General features: G+C 43.4%; 1 long non-coding RNA gene across 2 annotated transcripts; it reads left to right on the top strand.

The window, feature by feature from the left end:
* Positions 1-263: 263 nt before the first annotated feature.
* Positions 264-7,007, top strand: LOC116665413. 2 transcript variants are annotated; one of them, XR_004322011.1, is made up of 3 exons: positions 264-325; positions 3,051-3,204; positions 6,823-7,007. It is a non-coding gene; the product is annotated as an uncharacterized LOC116665413 (long non-coding RNA). The 2 variants fall into 2 exon arrangements; XR_004322010.1 differs by lacking the exon at positions 264-325 and adding an exon at positions 1,556-1,680.
* Positions 7,008-7,354: the final 347 nt, after the last annotated feature.

The following is a 7,354-nucleotide window of genomic DNA, read 5'->3' as shown; positions in this document are numbered from 1 at the left end:
ATCCTTTGGCATGTAATACATCCTTTGGAGATCAGTTTATATGTCTTCTCCTCCAGGCAGCCTTCCCTGATTGTCTCTCTCTTTTCCCCATCTCCCTTCACTGTTTGGTGCCCATGGTTTATCACTGCACACAAGTTAAGGCAATTATTTGCTATGGGTCTCTATCGCGCATTTGATGGTGAGCGTCTTGAACTCAGGAACCACATACTGTTTATAACCCCATATAACCCCAAATTAAAGCTTTCCCAATATTCCACAGAAGGGTGACAGTCTGATGCCAGTAAACACATAACTGTTGTCCAGGAGAAGAAAAACATCCTGAAAGGTAGGAGGAATAATATGAAATGTTGAAGTTTTTTTTAATTTTAATTTTTAAAGTTGGTTTTCAAGAAAGTGTGCACAGGGTTTCAGAATTTGTTTTTAAGAAAACTATTTATGGGTATTTAGAATTAAATATTCTTTACCATAGCCATACCGCACCGCTTCCAACACCCAGGGTATCTAGTAGTAAGGAAAAGAGAAACTTCATGAATATGTAGTGAAGTAGGAAATTTCTTTTAAATCACATAACTAAGAAATTGCGCATGTAGGGTATGAGGTCCTAGACCAGGCCAGGGGAGACAAAGGCAGGAGAGTGCAGCTCCCCACGGCCTCAGCCCTCGCCGTTGGCTATTGACTTGGTAGGCTTCTCCATATCACCTGTGTGTTCCCTCTGCGTCTTACTCAACACAGGCTTCCTAGGGCCACCACCAACCACCCGGCTAAGATGAGACTTGTTGACCTGTGTGCATGGAGAGCCTGGGGTTGTCATTTACATACCTTGACAAAACTCCTGCGTTTCCTAAGTGCATTAGAAAGGGGCTTTAGTTCTAGCAACAAGATATTTCTGGACGCCGTGTTATCAAGTCAGCCACATTGGCCTCTAGGAACCCATTATACTCAGAGATTACTTTTCTTTTTAAAACCTTACAATCAAATTGTGCCTATTTCTACCAGGCTTTCCTAAAACTGAAAATGTAACAGTTTTAAACTTCTATAATCATTTAAAATGTTGAAATGACTTTTGAGGTTCTAAGTGTTTGTTAATAAACCGTTCGTGCTGATCATACAAAAGGCCCCCATTTGCTGGGAACGTCAGACATACTAGAGTTTGGTTTTACTGCAACATAAATCAATGTAAAGCAAACATGCTGGCTCTAACAAGACAGGTTAATTATTACATTCAGAATTTTTTTTTCTTTCTAAGACTTGGTTGTTTCAAATACATTTTGGAAAGCTTTCCAGAGGCTTATGAATGAGTATCTTCTCCCTGCCCCCCAGCCCATGTTCACTCTGGTAATCAAAAACATCCCAAATCATTCCCCTGAACTTAAAATTGGACTTTTAAATAGCCTGTAGTTCCCCACTCCGGGTGAATCAATGAATGAGTGAATGAAAATGCTGAAAATTCAAAGGTAGGTCTATTTCGAGCAAAGTTAGATGAAGAGCTGAGAAACAGGTCCTGCTTCTAAAGGCATAATCTTTGGTTTTCCTGTTGCTGTCTTATCATTTCTACAGCTGAGTTGAAGCTGGAGCTGGAGGCCTGCTCCAGTCATCCAGTCCTTGGAAGATTCAATGGAAAAACATATTTTATAAGGACAAGATTTCGGAAATCCTGATGTGTTAACCTGTATTCAGTGTGTGATTTTTGTTATAAACTGCAGTAGTTTATCTAAGAGATGTGATTTCTGCCCACTAGGCATTGATGATTTAGTTTTTTTAAATGCAATATGTCAAATACACAAAATATATGATGATTAACAAATTAATTCAGTCTTCCAAAGTCTTTAAGAGCCATTTATAATTTTATCTCTGCCCATGGGAAAAATCAATAGCTAGCTTTCAATTTCTTTTTAGGAATTGCTGTAGACTTTACAATATAAATACTAAAAAGCAGAGAAATATGAAAGAATGGTACCTATTGGAAAAAGACAGAGAAGAAAAGTCACTAAGCTCAGACTTTTCTGAGTGTTAACATGGACGCAAAGGGACTTTTTGAGAATACAGTCCAGCCAGAGCAAAAGACCCTCCTGGCTTACTCAGATTTTCTGGCTAAGCTATCAGGATGAACAGAGTGCAGTATTTTGGTTACCCATGCTGTCCACACTCCAGGCAGCTTATCTTATTTCTGGCTTGCATTCTTAGTTTGTATCCTTGTTCTGTTATAGAAGAACTGATCCTTGGACTTCCTTGGTTTTTAAATAACTTGATATTTTTAAAGTTTCCAACAAATTAAGACAAATATGCTGGTGGGGCCTGTGTACTCTGCACTTTGATACTGTGCTATGCAGGTCATTTGAATATACAAAACAAGAAGCTGTCTCTCTGCTGCGGGTATCCCCCTCTACAACATAATCATTTCATCTACACCAAAATATCGAAAAGAGAGTTGGTTAAATGTGGATATTTAAGTATCTTGTCTCATTGTACAAAGCTAAATGATATTTTCATTTTCCAAAACTTTATAAGCAATATATGTGTAGATAGCTAACCTCGTGTGAGGTGATTTTGCACTTAGCTTTATTTTAAATTTATTTCACATACAGGATAAGACACATCCTGATTTGCACCTTTGGAAGACATGTTTCAGGGGTGGCAGAAAATAGTGGTAAACATTCCTTCTCAGAACAGATTGCTATGCTGGTATCTGTAGATGCCTCAAGGCTGAAGTTCCTTCAGAAATTATTTTTAATCTGCTTGAGTCCCTAACCTCCCACCATCCCCCATATGGCAAGTGTTTAATGGTGCTATTTCCAAGGAAATCCATGATTGTGAGGCGATGTGTATTTGTGAGGAAAGAAATATATGAAGAAAAACAATTTATATTAAAAGATCTTAATTTGTTCAGAAGCCATATTTATATACAAATATAAGTAACACATCAGTCTATCTCTTCTCTAGTCAAAATTAATCATTCTTCCCTGTTCTTTGTTACACTTTGTTAAACCTGTGTGATACTTACTGTCATGGTCAGATTTGACACATTGTTGTGTGTCTGCATTTCTTCCCAGCTCACTGAACAGTGATTCCTGGGAAACGGGGGACCAGGTTTTGTGTCTCCCCCCTGCATCTGTGGGCTATTCACAGTGTACACAGTTGATGCTCAGTCATTATCCCTTCACTTGATCCAGCATTTCAGACCTTTTGGAGAAACCCAGCTGCTAGGTAAGACCATTTCATTTTGTTTCTCTGTGAAAGATTGTGTTTAGAAAACTGGGATCAGAGCCACAGTGGGAATCTTTTTGTGTTTTGAGACATTTTTGTGTTCACGAGGTAAACGAAACAGCAGTGTTGCAGGGGTTCTTTCACTGAGATGGCTGAGGACACATCAGAAAGGCATTTGATTTCTCTTCAGAATGTACATGGTGATGCTCATGTCACAGACACACCAGGTGCCACCATCAGTAGGTGAACTTGCAGCAGCCACGGCCCCAGAATGTATTGCAGAGACCAAGGGTGTGGATGGAGGTGGAGGTGGGAATGGAGAGGTAGAAAAAGGAGAGAAGGAATTAAGCCAAGGTACTCATGTTTGTAACACTGTCGACGAAAAATTAATCAGTCCATCCAAGAAAGAAATGGAAACTTTTATTCAAGCCAAATTTGAGGATTATAACCTGGGAAGAGCATCTCAGAAATCTCTGATACCTGTTCTGCCAGTTAGAAATCAAGGCCAAGTTATTTAAGGTTTTTGAGACAGAGGGCTGTATATCAAATGATGCATTACTGACAGTTACATCATCCAGATCTAAGCATCATCCGGGTGGGTCACGTGACTCCTTACAAGATCAAGAAGGAATGTTATCTTTTAAGGAGCTGTCTTGTTAATGCTAGAATGTTGCTTCTTATGGTTGAGCAGGTACTCCTGCCGATGGGGGAGGTTTGGTCCATGCATAACAGACACACAATGCACAACAGAGAAATATTTTTATGTGTAAATTTTTCTTGTCTTGCCATAAATAAGAATTTTATTTCACAACACAAATCTTTCATTGTTGTATAGGGAAGAGCTGCTGGGAATTTTTCTGTAAGTTCTAGTTTATGAAAAGGCTGGATAAAAGGTGACATGGTAAACAAACAAACAAACCTCATATACTAGAGTGTCTTTAAGAAGTAACGTCTGGGAAATTAGCCCACTATCTTTTGGAAGGGGCTGAACAATGATTTGAATGTGGGGATATTTTCAAATCTGCACTGTGGCCAGGCATCAGGAATATGTGCTGTAAGCCTGACAAAAGCAAAACCCACCTGGAGAGCGTATTGATCATCCCCTTTGAGCGGAGCCCAGAGGCAGGAAAGCTTGTGAACCAAACTGTCTCTTGAGTCTGCTCAGAACTCGCTGTGGGGTGCTTTGGTATTTCATTTCCTCACACGGGTAATGCTATGGGTCATCCTGATTCTTTGCTCCCCAAATATTAGCTCCCTGTGATACAGGAAAATGAGCTGTGAGAGGATGGCCATTCCCCAGGTCCTAGGCGATTCCCTGGGACGCAGTCCATCAAATGAGGGTCCCTGGCTTTACACAGGAAAGGATTTAAGAGTGAGCCATAGTTGAGTAAAAGGAGATTTATTCAGAGAGGTGTGCACTCCATTAGACTGAGTGCCGGCCGTCTCAGAAGTTGAGGGAGCAAGAGGCCAGGAGGTGTGGGATTGCTAGTTTTTAACGGCTTGGTTATTTCATATGCAAACAAGTGGGAGGATTATTCCAACTACTTTGGGGAAGGAGGGGGAACTGGTCTACTGCCCTCTTTTTGACCTCTATGGTCACCCTCGGAACTGTCATGGCGCCTGTAGGAGTGCCATCCAGGTGATTGTAATAGAGCTAAGGGAGCCAAGGCTAAGAAGCAGCTCTATGCCAAAGTGGTAAGAAGACCCGCACAAGCTCAACAGCAGCAGAGCAAGTGAGCATGGCGTCTGCAGCACCCACCGTAGTGACCTCAACAGCAACGGCGGCAGTGGCGGAGGAGCCACCCCTGGCTGGGAGAGTGCCAGGAAAGGAAGAGACCTCATCCATATCTAAACTCCGCCAGGCACTGGTTGGAAGCATGGAGCCACTCCTCGGGCAGCTAGCAGTGTGGGCCACGTTCCTGCACAGAGCTAGGGACTGGGCGTGCAGAGTGGACAAGACCTAGTCTGTGCATTTGAGCAGGACAGACTGAAACAGAACAGGACCCTGGCGGGGCCGCCCTGGTACAAATTCTTTCTGTGTCCCCCATTTCTTGTTTGTAAGAAATAGGCTTCATTCAGCCTCCCTGACCTTTCCTGAATTCCAAAGGGCAGATTCAAACAGTTGCTAATCAGGGAAGGGAGGGAATGCAGAGGCAAGGGAGGAGGAGTCAAGAAACAAAGGAGAAGCAGCCTTGGGGCTGGCTGGTTCCTCCTCAGACAACATACTTCACCTTTTCTTTGAGTGCTTCTGCAGGAACTAAGGCCCCCACCCAGGTGGAGGATGGCAACTCAGGCTGAGCACAAGCGAGATTCCTGGAACACTGCCCTGTTATGTCACCAGTGACAAACCAGAAGAATTTCATGTACCCTGCAGCCCTCACCCCAAATTTTGCCCCATAAAAACTTTTCCCGCAAAACCATAGGAGAGTTTGGGGTTTTCAAACATGGTCCCCTGTCCTCCTTGCTTGGCCTTGCAATAAACCTTCCTCTGCTCCAGACTCCAGTGTTTTGGTTTATTTAGCCTCACTGTGAGTCGGGCACACAAACCTGTGTTCGGTAACAAGATGCACATGACAGGTGCAGGACAGGATACAAAGGGGACCCAAAGAGGGAGTCTCATTTCACCTGGGGAGGGAGTCACGTGGTAAGGGTTTTGTTTTGGAGAAATCCTTGCGGCAGCAGGATTGGACTGGGAGGGACCATGGTGGGAAGCGGGGGAACAGTTGCAGTTGTCCAAATGAGAGAAGCTGAATGTCTGAATAAAAGCAGGACCTGAAGGTTGGAGAGCAGGGAAATGGTCAGAGAGAAGACATGGAGCCCTCTCCTTTCCTAAAGTGGCATATGGTCTCCTCACACTGTCCTAGTGGCCTGGGTGCCTGTAAGTAGACTTAATACAGTAAGCAAGTGTTCTCGGTGTTAACAATCTTAATTTCCATGGGTTAATCACTAAAAATGTACATATAACACAATCCTTACCCTTCACTGGTTATAACAGGCCACACCCCTAAATACCCCATCACCCAGGTAAAGACTAGTAGCCCAACAGAGGCATCTCTGTCCAGGCTCCCGCTGCCATGGGCTGGTTATTAACAAATCCTCACCTCCTGTCTAGAGTGCCAGTGTTCCTCTCCCCCTGCCCAGGGATTACTGGTACAGTGCAGCTGTAGCCACCCTTTAAGAACATCCTTGGGTCTGAAACATTGTCAGGCATAAAGAAAACTATGGCTTGACTCTTGGAGCTGTTGTTTGCTCTCCAGGGGAAGCAGCAGTCAAGGGTGTTTCAGTGGGGTACCGGTTCAGGAAAATCTTTCAGTTTCACTGGAAAAGATGAGACAAGAAGGGGGCAGGGCATAGCCACTCAAGGTATGCTACAGAAATTAACATGAAAATGGTGAAAGATTTAACCCCCAGGAGGCCTTGAGGCTCAAGATGGAGGGAGATTTGACTTCTAGTAGACCCTCAGCATCATTATATGCCCATTGTAATACAGTAGCATGGAGAATAACATGCCCACAGGTGCCATAGCAATCCCAAGGCTGACCACAAAAGGTCAAAGAGTGGGAAATGGCCAACTTCCTGGGAATCCTGTAGTAGAGAATAACCTTTGTTTTGTTGGAGGTTTACAGGGACACCATGACCTGGCCTACGGGGACGGCTGCAAGAACAAAGAATGCCTGCAGCAAGAAGATTGCAGCAATCAACCATACCCTCTCCCTTGTTTTGTTTTGTTTTGTTTTGTTTTGTTTGTTTTGTTTGTATAAAAGGAGCTTGTATTCTGACTAGAGGGTGATGGTTCTCCAAGACATTAGTTGGCCATCCTCTCAGTCTGCCGGCTTTCCGAATAAAGTTGCTATTCCTTGCCCCAATACCTTGTCTCCCGATTTATTGGTCTGCCGTGCGGCGAGCAGAATGAGTTTGGACTCGGCAACAATCCCAGACCCTTCCCCAGACTAGTTAGACTGTTCCTTCCACTTATTAGCATATGAAGCCATCAAGCCCATGAAAACTGGCAACACAGTGCCCACACTCTGTCTGTGGAGTGTGTACCTACTTTTACTCTAATCAGAGCACCCAACCCCTGCACCTCATGGCCTTTCTCTTGCCTTTTGATGTATCTGTCTAAATAAATCTTCCTTTACTCAACTGTGGC

This window comes from Camelus ferus, chromosome 8 (assembly GCF_009834535.1).
Source record: "Camelus ferus isolate YT-003-E chromosome 8, BCGSAC_Cfer_1.0, whole genome shotgun sequence".
In the NCBI taxonomy this organism is placed as follows: domain Eukaryota; kingdom Metazoa; phylum Chordata; class Mammalia; order Artiodactyla; family Camelidae; genus Camelus; species Camelus ferus.
This window is presented reverse-complemented; position numbering and strand designations above follow the sequence as displayed.